We start from the raw sequence: 18,553 nt of genomic DNA on the forward strand, positions 1-18,553 counted from the left end.
CCTTGTACACCTTTTTTTTCACTCGAGGAAGCCTTGTTCATGTTACTCCCTCCAGCTGTGAGGACCAGTCTCCATGTCCCTCCCATGTTCTCCCTTTATGGGGAAGCCCATGGGCATCACAATTGTTTATTTCCATACAGGCCAGTTCTCCTCCATCAGCGATTCTCCATTCCCACCATGTACCCACATCACTGCAGGGTTCCCAAAATCCAGATTGCTGGGCCTTCCCCAGAGTTCCTGACTCAGAGGGTCTAGGCTTCTTAGGTTGAGCAGGCTTCTAGCTGATGGGAGTTTGCTGTTCTGAGACCATCTTGAGAACCATGGGTTGAGGACTCCTCCAGGGGAAGGGATGACACAGGGATGCCTATGAAGGCTGGAGAGAGAGAGAGAGATAATATTGTCTTATTGTGTATTATAATGAAAATGTCCACAGTAGTAGCCACTCTCAAGAGCTTAGGGCTTTATTACATTATCTCATTTAATCCCTTGGTAAGGGTGGCTCTGTCATCTCTGTTTTAGCAAATAATAGGAAAAGTGAGAACATTCAGAAATCCAACCTGGGAGGCAGTTGCTGTGGGTGATTTCACTGCTGTGTTCTTATCGTGATGCCACAGCTGCCTTCAGCATTCTTGATGCCTGGGGCTTCATACCCCTCACCAAATGAGCATGTCAATGAACGAATGCTTCCTGAATGCCTCATTTTCCATGAACAGTCAAGTCTCAGTAAGGCTACTGGCATTTGATTGGGAGGTAAAGTAGGAAGTGTGAGGACTCTACACACGGATCCTAAGAAGTAATTTTAAAAAGTCAGATGTTCAGATAATCTGGGGAGATGTTTCTTCTAGCACAGTGAGTCACATTTCAAGGAACAAATACTGAGATTCTCTGGGCTGGGTGTTTAACAGGTATGATAACCGTGTCTCATTAAGCCTGTCCCTTTGTGGTATTTTGGAAGCATGTCTCACGGTGCCTGCTACTGGTATATTGCTCCAGTGTGCTGAGGTTTTAAAAGTGTCATTGCCAAGAATGGAGTGGCTGTGAGAAGAGAGAAAAGCTAATAGCTAGAGCTCATTGTGGCCTATGTGCACTTACCAGACCGATCCACAGGGGGGGAGCAGAGTACACGTGGTCTGCAGACCAGACTTTCCAAAGGTTGCCAGGACCTGGGGCCATCTCCACCCTCCCTTACTGCAGTTCTGTCCCTGTGGGGCTGCTGGACTTCTGAGGCTTGTGAGCCAGTTATGTAAAAGCAATTCCTAGCCCAATAGGAAATATGGCCTGGTCTCCTTCTACACAAGCCGCCTGTTGTGGAACCGGTCATTTCTGTCTTCAGGAGTGCCCCTCCTGTCAGAGTTGTCAGGGCAGGAGACTCAGCAGAGGGGTGGCCTACAGGACCACACCCTGATAACTCCCACTGCTCCTCCACCCAGGGACCCCACCCAGTTAGACCAGCTAGACCCCACCTAGCACTTCTTCCTGTTCTGGTCTGAACAGTTCCTGCAGGAAGGTGCCTAGTAGGAAACTTCACACCTACTTAGACCTCTGTGCAAGAACAGCCATTGCAGGGGTTGCTGGCACACAGAGATGCAGAAGCCAGGGCTCTCCCCACAGATGCTTAAGAGCTTCATGATGAAGCACTAGTATTTTTCTAGAGGTTGTGCAGGCCACCAAGAGTCCAGACAGACCCAGAGGAGGCCCTCTAGGCCCTAAGGTGGAGCCACCAAGCACTGTTCTGCTGTTCTCTGGGCAGGATGGAGGAGAGAAAGCCACAGGGCAGCAGTTTGGGTATAGCAGTCCTATCAGCTCTGCCCAAGAAAGGCAAATTTCACTCAGGACAGGAAAGAATGAGACAGATAAGGAGAAAAATCAATCAGTGATTGGAGCTGCAGAGAAGCCTCTTTTACAGATGGGGAAAACTGAGGCTCAGCAGTCAAGAGCCCATTTCAAAGGCACTGCATTAGTTAGGGGTGGAGCAGACTTTTAGCAACTCCAGTCTTTTAGCAACCTCGCTATCAGGCCTCCTCCCTGATTCCCAGGTGGTATGAAGGAGGCCAGGGTGGGCAAGGTCTCCAAGTGAAAGGTGGGCACTGAGGGGCAGTTAGTCCATCAGTTTACTGACCACCAGGGCATGAGGGTGATGACCTCTGAAGGTATAACTGAGGAGGTGAGCCTGGGCCTGGCACGAGGAGGCAGGACTACAGAGATGCTGTTTTTTGAGGATCCTTCTTCATCAGGCCTCCTCCTCAGCCTTTCCCGGGAGCTGTTTGCTTCTCGGCTGGGCTAACAGAGGAAAGATTTAGACTTGGCAAGAAGTACTTGCTTTCTCAGCTCTCCCTCCTCCATCCTGCCAGCCCCATAAGCCCTTGTACATCTCCCATTTTGCTCCTCAGCAGGAAGGCACTGTGCCCAGCCCAGTCATCTATTTGGCTTCTCATACCCCCTGGAGCCTCTGTCCTCTAGAAGCTACCCTCCTGGCTCAGGCTCCTGGGTGAGCCGGAGCCTTGTCTAGAGCTCTCACTCTCTGTCTGCCAAAGAGGAAACCCGCCCAGCAGGACTGTCTGTTGGCTGCCCTTTTCATCTACCTCAGGATTGTGTGGCACATGCGCTGGGGTCCTTGTCTCTTTCCATTCCCCTTCTTGCATACTGAAATCTCTCTTTCAGCCCTCCTTTGGTCTATCAAGTTCTTAAAGCCAGAGACTTGCAAGAGCCCCTCATTTCTGGCTACCTAGAAGCTGACTCGGCCCCACCTGTACCAGGCATCCTTGCCAAGTCCTGGAGAGCTGGGTAGGTGAACTGGGCCTGGCACTGGGCCCTTACTCACAACTTCCCTGCCCCTTTAGCTGACAGGCTTTCCCAGAGTCATTGAGGACCAGCCTGGCAGCTCCTCTAGCTGAGAGGAGGAGAGGGGAAACCCTCCCAAGAGAGCAGCTAGGCTGCTCTGTGCTCAGCTGCTCTCAGCAGGGATGAGGATTGTCCTTAGGTACCTCCCCAGGCCCTGACTTTATCCCATCAAGTCTCCCCCATATCTCCACTCCCCTAATCTATCTCTTCCTGGGTGTTGGGAGAGAAGTGTTCTCTTGTACCTTCTAAAGCAGATTTTTTTTTTTTTTTAAAGAAAAGTACTCCAGGTGACAAAAATGATGCTTACGCTGGGGTGCTTACACACTGTGGAGAGACTCACTCAGCTGGAGGGAGGAGTGGCTGCCTTTTTTTTTTTTTTCTCTGTTCATTTTTCTTTTGAGACAAGGTCTTACGTAGCCCAGGCTGGCCTTGAATTCGTTAAGTAGCCAAGAATAGCTTTAAGCTTCTGATCTTCAGCTGGGTGTGATATTGCATACCTTTAATCCCAGCAGTCAGGGGGGCAGAGGCAGAGGTAGGCAGATGGATATGAGCTCAAGGCTAGCCTGGACTTCAAAGCAAATCCAGGACAGCCAAGGCTACACAGAGAAACCCTGTCTAAAAAAAAAGCTTCTGATTTCCTTGCCTGTAGCACACTTTATGGGGCGCTGTTTTTCAAACCTAGGGCTTCATTTCATGTGTCCTGGACAAGTGCTCAACCAACTGCACATAGGCATGCCAGGCTGCGCTTTCCTTTTTTCTTTCTCTCTTTCTCTCTTTAAATCAAGACAGTCCATTAACAATAGAATTATCGTGTGGGTGGGGCCTCGCGGGTACTTGTCAGTTCCTGCTTCTTAGACTATGAAGTGACCTCAGTAGTGTGGCCTCCAGCTTTGGGTCCAAGGTACATCCAACACATAAAACCCCGGAAGTTAAGTGTAAATCCCTCCCAGTCCTTTCTGATCCTGGCAATGAAACCAAAGTTTCCATTGCAATTATCCATTGTCCCAGAGAGTCTTCTTTCCCAGAGAGATGTGAAAGGAAGGAAACTGAGGCACAGTAGAGGAGAGAGAAGGGGGTGGCCACAGGCTGTTTGTAGCAGAAGTGGGGCTATAACCTTATTGTTTAAAGCTTCCTGGCTCTGGCTAGCACAGGCTTGGCTAGCACCCTCATCCAAGGTCACTGGAGACTACTCTGGGTTGAAGACTAGGAGATCCTGTTTTGTTTGTTTGTTTGTTTGTTTTTAACGGGTCCCAGATCTCTACCAACGATCTCCTTAAACTTCATTTTATCATGGAATATGGAAATATCAGGGTGCCAGCAAAGCCCTCCTGTTACCCAGGAATGGTCCCTCTGTATGGGGACAGTCACCGAGCTGAAAGGCCACCACTAGGCAGGATAGATGTACGAGGCCCCACCATAGTGCCAAGCCCACAGGCAAAAATTTTCATAAGCTTTCTACGGCCTCCTGCGGGAGGGCTCTGACAAAGCTGCTCACCCACATGCAGGCCCAGACGCCCTCTGGGGGGCAGCCTTGCCCTGGCTGTGGGAGGCTGGGGAGGCTGTGCCCACCAACCCCGTCTTCTCTGCGGGGAGGGCCACAAGGGTGGTTAGCAGCTTGTCACTGGTGTGGATGGAGTTAAACCTTTCTGGGGACTATTTACTCCTGATCCTAAGTGACAGCTTGGGGAGGGAGAGTCACGTGGTTCTGAAATCCCCACGGGAGCCGATGGAGCATGCCCAGCTGCTTCTGCCTGGGAAAGGTGCTGGATCCTGCAGTAACCACAACAGCATCCTCTCCCCGGAGCCAGGGACCTGCCAGCGGGAAGATGACTGATTAGATCAGATTAGATCCAGAGCCTCTCTCTTCCAAAGGGGTCCCCAGGGGCAGGGGAGGAGGACCCCAGCTGGCCCGAGCTGGGGGAGGGGCGCCTCCGCGTTCGCACTTGGCGCTCTCAGCGCGGGATCACACCTCCAAGGCCCAGCCGGTGAGTCGGATTTAGGTGCATCAGATCTAGGAGGTGGGAGGAAGAAGGTTGGGCTGGAGCAGGGTTGGCAGCCGATGTTGGCCGCACAGGCCGGGGTTTCACTGCAGTGAACTGCCTTCTTCATCCTCAGTCTTGGCAGGCTTCCTTAGGGATCATGGATGCTGAGATTGCTAATTATAGCCTTTCTGTGACCTCACCCCCTCCAGAATCCCCAGGAAGGGCCGGCTCAGTCTGAACTGATTATATTTGAATTGCGTCTCTGGGTGAGGGTAGCTTTGGGGCTGCCAAATCTCCAAGGTGCAGCCCCACCCCATCTCTAATCTTATAGGAAGGAGAGATGGAAGGGGCGAGGGGCCAGGTTCAGGTCGGTGGAGGCTCTCCTTTCTCAGTGGGAGGGGTCAGAGGCTCTTGGTTTCTTAGGGGATGTCTGCGGTTCAGTGGGTAATTGCTGAAGGGTATGTGGGCAGGGGGATGATGGCGAGTGAAGGAACATGCAGTGTTGGTGATGGAAAAGCAAGCTGCTGCTGTTTAAAGCCCTGGCACTGGGCTATTGTGTGAGGAGTCTGGGGTTGAAGTGGCCAGAGCTCTGCAAGGGAGGGGGAGGGGCGAGGAAGGGGCAAGAGGAGGAGGGAGAAGCTGCTACTGCGAGATGCCCTTTGAGACTGCAGGCCAGGCTGGCTGGAGAGTGAGAGGTGGGAGGGGGAGAGCAAGGGAGAGAGAAGGGCATGGCCCTCAGTAAGTGTCCCAAGAGGTGGTGGCCTTTGGGACTGGGCAGCTCATCTCAAGTCCCTTTAGACCTCTCGCTCTCCATCTGTCATCTCCAGTGGCTCACTCAGCCACGGGTCTCCAGCATGCGTGGGCGGAGCCCTAGCTGGCACGCCTCTGCCGGAGCCCCTGTCCAGATGGCTGCAGGGCGCTGCAGGTGCTGGCCAGGTCCCCCGAACCTCCGAGCCCTGTGGAAGTGGGAAGGATTCTGCGGCTGCAACTGTCCAGCTGCAGCATCACCTCTGGGCAGCTGCGGTTTAGCCTGGGCAGAAGCCGAGCCCCATCTTGCGGGGGTGGGGTGGGGGGTGTCACAGAGCCTTGCCTAGGTTGGAAGTGGGGTTTGGGGATGGCAGTGCGGTGGCACCTGCACTGTTGCCGGGCTTTCTTTGCAGAAAGGATCCGGGTTCTGTGTCTCCGTACAACCCCGCAGAGGGCTGGGCTGCAGATATGAATTATTAAAAGCTCTTGGTTTTCCCATTGGTGGCGAGGTGATAAACGTGTTAGCGCCTTGTGTAATTAATCCTGGTAGCGTGCGGCGCGGGCTAGAGACAAAGGGGCCTCCCTCCCCTCAACTCCGCTTTTTCTTTTTCACAGGAAGGCTATGGTGCAGGACGCATTACATAGATAATTACATTTAGTGTGTCTGCCCGGATGATTGAGTTGGATTCTTCCTGCTCCGTGCAAATTAAGTAATTACTTAGGAAATCGAGGAGCCCGGCGCCTGCCCTGGCTGAGCTGCCGTCAGAACCCTTCTAATCTAGGCCCAGTGGCGCCCACGGGTGGGCTCAGCCGAGGCACTCTCGGCTCCTAGCATTGACCGGGACTGCACTCCAGACAGGGGTAAGGTGTCACTGCGAGCTGGGCAGGCCATGGTTGGCGCTCCTGTTTCCTCACTGCCTGCTCAGCAGCCCGCATTTGATGGTCACTGTCAGGAGGAAGGTGGCAGAGCTAGAGAGAGCTCGGCCTGCTGGACAAGGCCCAAGCAGGGGGTTGACATAGCTGGCAGAGCTGGCATGAGCCTTTCTCGGTTAAAATGCTCTCAGAACCAAACTTCTTTTGGGAGTAAGAAAGTTGTGCAGACGCCCAGCAGGATCTAGCACCTCAGGTAGACTCCTGCTGTGCGTGTTGCCTTGATGCTCCTCAAGTCTCTCCAAGCCCCGCTGAGCCTAAGACAACCTTCCCTGGGGAAACCCCGGGGACCCAGGCTCCTTACCTCACAGCAGCTTCCTGCATGCTGGGAACATTCTCCTGTCTGAGTCAGACCCTGCATTCCACCCTTTGAAGGTTCACAGAACATACAGCGTTCCCTTTCACACGGGGATTAAAAGAAAAAAAAAAACTTGCTTTTGAAAGACGCTTTTTCTAGTTTGCATGTGGGTGCTGTGCATTTTACATAGCCGCTTAGGAACATTTTAGGCTGTCAGCTTTATTTCCCTTTTACAAATAAACACAATCTGGGCATTTTTTGTTTATGAGGGTCCTCCCTTCTCCCCTGACATTTAGGATGCCCCCCCCATAAACCTCAAGACACAGAATTGATGTGATGATTTATACTTCAAGAATTCTATTCTGTAATAAAATAGTTATTAAACATATAAACATAAAAAGACATTTGGTATCTAAGTCAAACATTTTGGTTAATGTATCATTTCAGAATTCATTCACAAACATGAGTAGATTTGTGCCAACACACACATATATACTATAAAATGTTTTGTTTTGAGACAGGCTCTCACTGTGTGGGCTTGGCTGTCCTATACCTTGCTGTATAAACCAGGCTGGCCTCAAACTCATAGACATTCATCTGCCTCCTAGGATGGGATTAAAAGTATGCTCTAATTAACCATTAAATTTTTGAGCCAGCATTTTCCATGTTATTATGTTTTTATAATAGTTTAACATAGTTTCCTAGTATTTTATTACATGTTTGTTCTAATTTTCACCTTTATGTTAAAGTAGCTATTTCAATTTTTTACCTTAAAAAAGCAACACAATGAATATATACATATTCTAATCATTACACACATCAGTGATATTTCCACTTGTTACATTTCTAAAAATAAAACTAGGCTGTATTTTAAAATATTTGGATAACGTTTGCCAAGTTCCATGTTAAAAAACACTTGTTTACACTCCTAGCAGTTTCACATAGGAATGCGTTTGTAGGGCTTGCGAGATGGCTCAGTGGGTAAGAGCACGTACTGCTGGGAACTGGAGTTCAGTTCCCAGCACTTAGTCACAGCCACCTGTGACTCTAGCTCCAGGATGATCTGACACCTGTGGTCTCCAAAAGCACCTGTACTCACATGCACACACCCAGACCCATACACATTTTTTTAAGATTTATTTTATTTATTTATTACATATATACCAGAAGAGGGTACCAGATCTCATTATAGATGGTTGTGCGCCCCCATGTGGTTGCTGGGAATTGAACTCAGGACCTCTGAAAGCACAACCAGTGCTTTTAACCTCTGAGCCATCTCTCCAGGCCCATACACACATTTTTTTAAAAATTAATAAATTTTTTAAAAAAAGAATGCATTTGCAGGGCAACAGAGATGGTTCCTTCAGTAAAGTGTTTGCTGTGCAAAGCGTGTGGCTGTATTCAGTGATGGAGAGACAAGAGGATCCTTGGGGCTTGCTGACCAGCAGGCAAATCCATGAGCTCCAGATGCAGTGAGAAACCCTGTCTCAAAAAATAAGGTGGAGAAGATGCCCAGCATGGATCTCTGTCCTCCACACTCATGCATATGTGCACACATGCACACACACACACACACACACACACACACTTGTGGCATGACCACCAACATAAAAATATGATAACTTCCTTTATGGTGTTAATTTGTTTTTCTTCATTGTTTCAACTCCTTTGATAAGTTAGCAAAATCTTCTATTTTATTTGTGGGAGTTTTGTTTGTTTGTTTGTTTGTTTGTTTTATGCAATCACTCAGAAGCTAGACAGGTGGCTGTGAAGAATGCAGCTGAGCAAGTGGATACTCAAGTGACCTGCTTACCTCTGTAGACCTGTAGGTGTTGGTCCTCATTGTGTGGAGCATCTGTGCGGGTAGGATGACCGCTCACCACCGGGGCTCTAGGGCTGCTTGTCTTCCCTAGCTTCATTTGTGCCTTCCTGGGATTGGCCAGGGGCTCTGCTCTTCAGGGAGTGGCCTAGAGGGGGCTTGGTGAAAGTGAGGCCTCTCAGCTGAAGTCACTGTCTCGTCTATGCAGTCTGACTCAACATTACCTGAGAAGATCGTGCGTCTCTAATTGCAAATGCCAATTTGCTTCTAATTAGTCAAATCCTTGCAATTAGTCTGTTAAGTTCAGCCTGGCTCAGGGTGTTGAGGTCATTTTCTTGATTTTGCCTGTTTCCTGTGTCTTCATGAGCATTAGTGGCTGTCTGGAGACTGCAGTCAGCCTGTCTGCCTTACCTGAACCTGGGCTTATGTCACTGCAGAAATGAAAGGACAGTATTGGGGACACAAAAGCTGTTTTGGTAGATAATGGATGAGAGTGTGGTGATGGTAGGCAGTGCTCAGAGACTTGCTGGAGTCACAAGTGAGGAGAGAATTGAGGTTCCCTCTCATTCCCACCCCTCTGACATTCTTTCTTCATCTCTAAGATGGGAGTAATCCACTGTGTACTAGAGAGTCCCAGGTTGCAAAAATTTTTCTTTCTTTCCCGAGACAGGTTCCCACAATATTGTAAAAAAAAAACACAAACCTTAAATTAATAATTTAAAATCTTACAAGGAAGCAGAAGGTGGGCAAATGATTGTTCTGAGTAAAACAAATTATTCAATCACAGTGATTCCCAACCTTCTTAATGCTGAGACCTTTTAACACAGTTCCTCATGTTGTGGTGACCCCCCCAACCATAAAATTACTCTAACTGGTGCTTCATAACTGTAATTTTGCTGCTGTCATGAGTTGTGCTGTAGATATCTGATATGGAGGCTCTCTGGTATGCAGCTTCTGTAAACGTATTCTCCGAGGGGTCTCGACCCCCATTTGAGAACCACTGTTGTATAGCCTCCCCAGAAAGAGACTCTTCTGTTAGGTGATCCCGACAGAAAAAGATTTTCCCAAACAAAGGCTCAGATCTCATTATCTTGAGAAGTTTCTTAAATTCTCTGGGTCTTAGAGTCTGGTATGAAGGTCCATACCTCTAATCCCAACACTCAGGAGAATTTCAAGTTCTAGGCCAGCCTGGGCTATTTCAAAATATAGAAAACAAACCTGCCTTCAAGTCTCAGTCTCTAAGCTATCCTGTAAGAACACTAAAGACTTCTTCCCAGAGGTGAGGATGAAGCAGAGTGTGAACCACATCTCTGCCTCTGAGGAATCGCTTAATGCTCAAAATGTCTTTTTCTAGCAAACTAACCGAGGCAGGGCGGGAGACATGCAGAGTAAGCAGCTCAAGGGGCTTCAGGATGCCTGTCTGCACCTTCATCTTCGCGTTGTGACCTTGAGCAAGTCTCTTGACTTCTCTAAGTTTTGGTGGCCCGTCTGCAGAGTGAGACAGATAACACACTCATATAACAGATAACACGCTCAATCAGGAAACTATCCAGGGCACCCCAAGCGTGACCAGCATAGTAAGAGCTAGAAAGTGTGTTATGGAGAGACAGTGTGTGCATGTAGAGACACATATATTGCGTGTGTGTTGGCTCCTGGATATGCACAGAAGGGGAGAGGGGTGAACGATCCCTAGTTAGGCTGAGTGACTGCCAGTCTGAGAGACTCTGAAGAGAGGTGACCATAGTGCTGGAAAAGGCTGCTGGGGCCTGGTGAGCCTGCTTAGCGTGTAAAAGGGTTTTCTCCCAAGCTTCAGAATCTCAGTTCCACACCTGGAACCCACCTGGTGGACGGAGAGAACGGACTCCTGCAAGTTGTTTTCTAGCTTATAGGTGCACACAAAAACATGTGTGCATACACACAAACACACACTCACACATGTAACTTAAAAGGCTGGCTGGCAGTGGTCTACACAGTGAGTTCTAGGGCAATCGGGACTACAGAGAGAGACCAAAAAAAAAAAAAAAAAAAAGGTTGGTTGGCAACATCAGGCTTGAGTGACAGAACCAGGGAGGCTAGTGCATGGCTCATGCTCCTTATGGGAGGAGGCTGCTTCATGGGAAACAGAGGTCCCAGACAGCAGGAACTTAATTCCCTCAGGCATGCTGGCCTCTCAGCCTGGGACAGTCCTGCCAGCGACATCCCAAGCTGGTTGGTAGCCTGGTTGGTCCCCTGACCTTCCTATGCAAGGCAGCCTGGTGGCCATGCTGGGTTGCCACGGTAACTGGCAGCCTCCCAGCTGAGTTGCCTGGGAAACCAGTTAGCTGGTATTTGGGGGAGGGGGTGCTGAGCTGGGCAGGGAAAAAAAAATCAACCTCAGAAGAGATGGAGAAGGATTGGGTTGGACAAAGAGGAAAATGTGTGTGCTTCCCGCCTTCTCTTTCCTGGGGGTGGGGTGGGGGGGGTATTGGAAAATCCTGAGAAAGGCAGACAGGATGCTTCGTTGTTTCTGCCCCCACGTGTATGTTTCCACTTGTGTATGAGTTTCTTGGCCTGAACCATCCAAACACAGGCCTCAGTCCCAGACCTCTCTCCCCCATAAACGTTTCTTCAGCTGCAAAACAGAAGGACTGATGGGAATGATCATGTGAGCACAACCAGCCGGGTCACAGAGGGTCCCTTCTTCTTCCAGCTTGATTTTTAATTTTGTGGATGCTTCCCAGCTGTCACCTGCTTTCATGGTCTGAGCCCAGTTTGGTGGCAGGGGCTGGAGGGCTGGAACTTTTGAGTTGCAACTCTTAACTCTGAAGGAGCTTAACATTCCAATCTGCTGAGGGCAGAGAACAGGTGAGAATGCCGTTCAAGGAAGTCTGAGAGGAGCCACCTAACAGGAAAGTTTCTGAGAAGCAAAGATGCCTTTCATCCTGCTCCGGTAACAAGTGTGTTACCTTCACTTACCACAGCTTCCTGCTATATTCCAGGAAGGCTCCCCCACTTTCTTCTAAAGATAGCCTTGACCCTTTGCTTGATTTCACACCCGCGAGTGAGTCACCAGCTGGAGTTTAAGAAACACTGAGAAAATGTAATGAACTCCAGGCTTTCTCTTACATTCTGCACTGAGTGTGGCCTGGTTGGTTAACCAAGGCTCAGCGCTCACTCTACTTGCTAGAGTCACAGAGGCATGTCACAGAATCAGGGCCTCGACAGAGGTATATTGCTCAAGTCTGTTTTTTGTCTTAGTTAGGGTTTCTATTGCTACAAAGAGACACCATGGCAACTCTTATAAAGGAAAACATTTAACAGGGACTGGCTCACACTTCAAAGGTTTAGTTTCATTATCATCATGGTGGGAAACATGGCGGCACGCAGGCAGACATGGTGCAGGAGGAGGAGCTGAGTGTTCTAGATCTGGATCAGCAGGCAGCAGGAAGTGAGAGCGACACTGGGCCTGGCTTGAGCATTTGAAACCTCAAAGCCTACCCCCAGTGACACACTTCTGACAACAAGGCCACACCTCACAGTGCCATTCCTTGTGAGCCTATGGTGGGCTATTTTCATTCAAACCACCACATTAACTGAGTGTTTTCCTGGACTATTCTTTCTTTCTCTCTCTTTTGAAACAGGGTCTCAACTATGCAGCCCAGACTGGCCTTGAATTTACAGAGACTTACTTGTCTCTGCCTCTCAAGTGCTGGGATTAAAGATGTAGATTACCACACCTGGTGATAGATTCTTTTTTATACAGAGAGAGGACCTGGAGCATACCTAGAACTGAGGTACTTTTTGTCTGTTGTCTTGGGATGTGATAGGATGGGTTAAGGAATGATGTAGAAAGAGGACGCTGATCTGGGGAGTCTGGGTCTTCCTGCGTGAGGGGAGTCAGCTGGGGAAGGCAAGTAGGAGGGCCGGCCTTGCACAGTGAACCCTCCTAATGTCTTCTGCTTGGTAAGTTCAGTTGGATGTAATGGAAGGCAGATTCTCTGTTGAGTTTTTGGAGCCATGTCTATGGGCGTCCGGCTTTTGGGAGACATTTCTGACAGGAAAGGTTTAAACAGGTTCCCAGAGAAAACCACCAGCCATTTTCTCTCTCCTTTATACAACACCATGGCGGTGCTGACTAGTAGGAGGCCGCAGTGTGTGGCATCCACCACAGCCCAAGGCTCTATGGGAGCGCTCAGAGTTGAAGTTAGCAGGGCCTGGAGGGAAAGAGGCCCAAGTGGAATCCTTAGGCCAATGCTGGCCCAGCTCACCTGGAGGACTTACGAGCCTGTAGAGAAGTTCATACTGTTGGTCACAATTTGTGATCTCAGCCAATCTTGCAGCCTCTCTGACCAGCTTTCCTTTTAGGTAGAAGGTGGCACTCAGAGAATGGGTGGAGCTATCCCTTCCTTTCCATGGGGACTTTGCCCTTTGTAAACAGAGTGGACCAGGTGTTTGCAGCCCAGACCTCTCCTTAACGTTTGGGTGTATTCCCTTTATAGTTCTAACTGCCAGCCTTGCAGCCTTGATGAGGTTGGGTGGGGCTTGGCCCTCAGCAGAGTCTGGGTCAGTGCAGGTTTCCTGTTAATGTGCCCAGTGCCCACAGACCACAGAGCTGAATGGTGTGCAGGACTTTGTATCACAAGGATAGGATACTTGATGCAAACAGCTTTATTTTGTCTCAAAAAGTTTCACTCTGTTTTTATAGGAAAGTGTGACAAAACCAAGCATGGTGGAAAGGAGGGAGGAACAGGAGAAAAAGAGAGACAGACAGAGACAAGAGAATGTTTGCCCTTTTAGACTATTTCCTTCTCTGTTTTTTGTTTGTTTGTTTGTTTGTTTTGTTTTTATTTTGCTAAGGTCTCACACAGCTCAGGCAGGTCAGATAACAGATGTGAGCCACCATGCCAGGTCCCTTTTTTCTACTTTCTGTCTGTGAGATGGTACATTTACATTCATGTGGTTCTTCTCTTCATTAATCCTTCATTCTTGTCTGCATCTCTTAAAAAAAAACAAAACAAAAACACAGAACAGCAACAGCAACCAAAACAAAACAAAACTAGGGCATCATGTATCACACACACACACACACACACACACACACACACACACGTGTACATATCCCATTTATACATAGATACAAGCCTTCTCCTTGAATTTCTGATCTTCCTTTCTGGACTCCTGAATTTGGAATTAACAATTTGCTCCAGCATACCTGGTTTATATGGAGCTGGGAATCAAACCCAGGGCTCTGGGCATGCTAGACAGGCATCTACCGACTGAGCTGCATCTCCAGCCCCCTTTGTTAGTCCTTTCTAGAAACACGCTCACGGTACACCCTGAAGTGTGCTTTGCTAATATCATGGGTACTTTTTAGTCCAATAAAACTGACAAGTCAAGATTAATTACCACAATAACAACCCTTCAAACTGTAAAAACAAGAGCATTGGAGATATCTATTCTACTCAGGTTGTTAATTTGAGATTTTTGCCTCCTGATCCCTTTGTAAACCAAGTGGTGGATAGTTCAAGCCTGTGCAGCTCTGCCTCTAGTTGGGTGAACAGAGACTGGACATGGTTGCTGATAACAAGATAGTTACAGAATTGTGGCAGAATGTGAAGAGCTCGGTTGTTCAGTACTGAACGACAAACCTACTCATTTATGAAGTGGGCAAGTGTCTGTCACATAAGTGTCCCTAATACCTGCATCTAATGCTCTTCCATGTGCCCAACCAGTATGTTGTATTCTTAGCTTGCCCAGGGACACTTTTGTTTATCCTTTTGTACCTATGAAGAAACTATTACTAAGATGATAGCTGCTTTACCAAGATCAGAGTGGGAAGTTTGGAAGGAATTAGAACTTATGGATATTTTCATGATTTCTTCTTGTGCCTTTTTATTGCCCCTCTTTTAACCCAAGCTGTGAGCTAGAGTAAGATGATGGTGTCCCTGCCAGTCATGGCTCACTGTGGATGCTCAGGATGCTCAGGTGAGCCGGTGCCCAGGCTAGAGGAGGCAGGTGGCAAATGCCACTACAAAGAAATCCTCCTTTCCCTGAAGAGTCACTTGGCTCTAAGATGTGAGGCTCATTGTTCACATTCTCATGGGGCTGGGCTGGCAGCTTCTCTTAAACTAGTCTAGAGGACCTCAGACTGTACGCGAAGGAAGTTCTGAGGGTGCTGAGGCAGACTTCACAGGCAATACTGGAACAGCGAGGGAATCAGGCCCCAACACTATTCTTCTTGGCTCCCTCCTGCTCATATTCTCTCCAGGGAGTGGTGGCATGGGATGGCAGCTCCCCTAGCAGCCATAGCTTCTTTTTTCAGCAAGGCCTTAGGATTTTCATCTATACCCAGCATAGTCATTGGACTGCAGCCAGCATGCCAGGCTTAACTCAGCTTCTGCTTTTCAGTTCTTGGCTCCTATTCTTCCCTCTTCCTTGTTAGCCTGCAGGCCTGGTGAGATGATTTGGTAAGGCCTGATGGCCTGTGACCACTGCCACTCTCCTTGCATATGTAGAGACGTAGGTGTGGGCAGTGTGTAGGAATGTTGGGTGCCTAACTCCCCGGGGCCTTGGTCAACACTGAGGTCAAGTGATTCTTCATGGAAAGGAGGGTTTCTTTGTAGTGGCTTCTCTGGGTTGGAGACCAGTCCCCCAGGCTGGGAAACCAAACACACAGTGGGAAGAGAGAGGACAGGAGGAGTCATGGAGAGCCCCTCCTCCATTAGCTCCCTAGGAACTGCGCTTGGAAGGATGATCCCAAGGCACTGCCCACATGAATTCTGACAGAACAAGATGGAGGCCTCGCTCATTTTGAAGTAGGACACTTAAGGAGACACACGTGTCTTTCAGTGATGACAAACCTCTAGGAAATAGAGCTAACTGCCTGATAAAGGAGGCCTGGTGGGCAGGGACAGAGCTGAGCTCAGATAGACAAGCTGTGTTTGGTCAAGCTATTCAATGCAGTTTATTCAGGAACCTTGAACAATCATCTGACCCTGGGGAAAGCCAGCCCACAGCTTAAATAGCCTCTGGGTAGCCAACCCAGGCGTGCCACGTGGGCAATGCAGATAGGTCCACATACATGGAAGCAAGCCAGATCCTCAGCCTTAGCCAAATGTGGAATTGTTCGTGACAGAGAGCACTCACCATCGGGAAGATGGAAGGCGGAAACCAGCATTGAAAAAAAAAAAGCTATTCTGGCTTTTATGTTAGGAAAATACCATTGCCAGCTTCTGGTGAGCTTTGATAGTGAGTCTGAGACTTACAGGGAGTCTAGACCACAGAAAGACCTTCTCCTCCTCCTCCTCCTCCTCCTCCTCCTTCTTCTTCTTCCTTTCTCTTTCTTCTTTCTTTTTTTTTGGGTGGGCGGGTGTTTCAAGACAGGGTTTCTCTGTGTAGCCTTGGCTGTCCTGGAACTCAAGCTGTAGATCAGGCTGGCCTTGAACACACAGAGATCTGCCCATCTCTGTCTCCCAGAGTGCTGAGAGTACTGGGGCTACAGGAGTGTGCAACCATGCCTGGCAGAAAGACCTTTTTCAGTCTAGATGGAAAGCATTTGGATTGAGCCCTGCATCTTCTGAATCTCAGGTCAGAACCAAGGCCAAAGTCAACAACCCAGGGTTATTAAGTTAAGCTATCTCCTTAAGAATGACCTTTTACTGGCTGAAATCACTGGTTTGAAAATAGTTGCTCTGAAATATTCCACTGACATAAGTGTTTCTATCTTATCAGTTTGCATCTGCCACAGCAACTTGCATGATGCTTTTTATATGACTGGTTCTTGATAGGTACCTTTCCCCAATGTCCCTAGGCTTGGGGATGGGCTTACAGACAGTGATAAGATGAAGGGATCCTAGATAGGACCCTGCCCTCAACACATACCTTTTCCTGGGCTGACATTTTAAATACTTAACTCTCCACCTTCCAGCCTAGAGCCAGGATCCCCCTGGCCCCATCGTTGGATGAAGGTTTGCAGGATGGAGCTGGAGTCCTTCTTGTTTACCCTTCTCTACCTGCTCCCCAGAGATGCTTGCAGTCGCCCTCACTCCCGGGCTGCTTGGACACAGTACAAAAACCTTTAGACTTTTTAATTTCTTTCTTTCTTTCTTTCTTTCTTTCTTTCTTTCTTTCTTTCTTTCTTTCTATCTATCATCTATCTATCTCTAATCTATTATCTATCTACCTATTTGTCTATATCTATCTAATCTATCTATTCTAATTATCATCTATCTACCTATCTATCTATATCTATCTAATCATCTATCATCTATTTATTCATTATCTATCTATCTATCTATCTATCTATCTATCTATCTACTATCTATCTATCTAGCTAGCTAGCTAGCTAGCTATCATAATTATCTACTATCTATCTATTTTGAGACAAGATCTCACATAATCCAGGCTGGCCAAAAACTTGATATTTAGCTCAGGATGACTTCTGATTCTCCTGCCTCCCAAGCAAGCACCACACCTGGTTCATGCATTGTTGGGCATGGAGAATCAGGCTTCGTGTAACCTAGGCAAACACTCTGCCAGCTGTGTTCCAGCCCTTTCAGACTTTTTTGTAGTTGGTTGCATATATCTTTAATGTTTTTTGAGAAGGTGTAAGTTCTTTTGAGGTAGCTGTGAGGAGTTTATCACTCTGACAAGAACCCCCCTAGACAGTGGGTCAGGAGAACAAGGAGCTTGCAAGAGTAATCTTCCCTTTGACTCAGTTTGCAGGTATCCTCACCATGTTTATGTCTGGCCACTGCTGTCTCTTTCTTGCCACCACACACCCACCATCATCAATGGGCAAGTCTGGACTTGATGTGATTCACTAAAAGCAGAGTCAGGGTCTGTTTCTTTGGGCAGAAAGGTCAAAGCCAGAGTGGGATTTATTCTCAGCCTTGGATGTTGTTAGCCTCTAATTGAGTAGCCCTACAGGGCTTTGAGGAGTCAGTATCCTGATGCTGGAGAGCTTCTGCTTGGGTTCTTCCTGAATGATGAATTTGACTTTTCTCTTGTTGAATTTCACACTTTGGTTCTGGTCCTTTCCTCTGGTCCTTTCTTTCCTTTTCTGGGTTTCCTGTCTGTCATCATTACATGAGGCAGAAAATGTGTTCACAGAGCCCATGACATAGTGGAAAATATAGTCTCTGGCATTTGTCTACTTGGTCTTATACCTGGCTCTATACTTACTAGCTGTGCTGGCTAGTTTTATGTCGGCCTGACACAGCTAGGATCATTTGGGAGGAACTTCAGTTGAGAAATGCCTGTGGGCAAGCCTGTGGTACGTTTTCTCATTTAGGGATGGATGGGGGGAAAGGTCCTGCTTACTGTGGGCAGTGCTGCTGGTGGTCCTGGGTGCTATAACAAAGCAGGCTGAGCAAGCCATTAGGAGCAAGCCAGTAAGCAGCACCCTCCATGGACCATGTATGCGTCAGTTTGTGCTTCCAGACCCCTGCCTTGACCTCCTACGTGACTTCCCTTTGATGATAGACTATGACGTGGAGATGTGGGAGCCCTTTCCACCCCAGTTTGCTTTTGGTTATAGCATTTAATCATAGCAATAAGCCAGCACGGTGGTGCATGCCTGTAATCCCGGCACTCAGGGAGGCAGAGGCAGGTGGATCTCTCTGAGTTTGAGGCCAGCCTGTTCTGCAAAGTGAGTAGACCAGCAAGGCTACACAGAGAAACCCTGTCTCAAAAAATAAAAATAAAAGCAAAATTATAGCAATAGAAACCCTAACTAAGACACTAGCTATGCACCTCATTTTAATTCTTAATGTCTCAGTTTACCCATCTACAAAACGTAGGCGATGGTATAACCTACCACTTTTGTTGAGTAAAGTTAACTAATAAGTGTAAAAAAGTTAGAACAGTACTTGGGAAATATGGGCGACTTAGCACATGGCATCTTTTAATCCTCTCTTTAAATAAGGACTGTAGCATTGAATATAGTGTTTCAGAAAT

At 48.1% G+C, this 18,553-nt stretch overlaps 1 protein-coding gene across 14 annotated transcripts in view; it reads left to right on the forward strand.

Moving 5' to 3' along the window:
• Plekha6 (pleckstrin homology domain containing A6) overlaps positions 1-18,553 on the forward strand; it is a 136,922-nt gene that overhangs the window by 12,048 nt on the left and 106,321 nt on the right. Inside the window, exon 1 of one of the 14 annotated variants that reach the window (XM_021633752.2) lies at positions 4,434-4,826. The exons of the other annotated variants lie outside the window; for them this stretch is intronic. The gene's annotated coding sequence lies outside the window, so the exon portion shown is untranslated. Of the gene's footprint in view, positions 1-4,433; positions 4,827-18,553 lie in introns of those variants that run through there. 14 annotated transcript variants of the gene reach the window in all.

This window comes from Meriones unguiculatus, chromosome 11, assembly GCF_030254825.1.
Source record: "Meriones unguiculatus strain TT.TT164.6M chromosome 11, Bangor_MerUng_6.1, whole genome shotgun sequence".
Lineage (NCBI taxonomy): Eukaryota > Metazoa > Chordata > Mammalia > Rodentia > Muridae > Meriones > Meriones unguiculatus.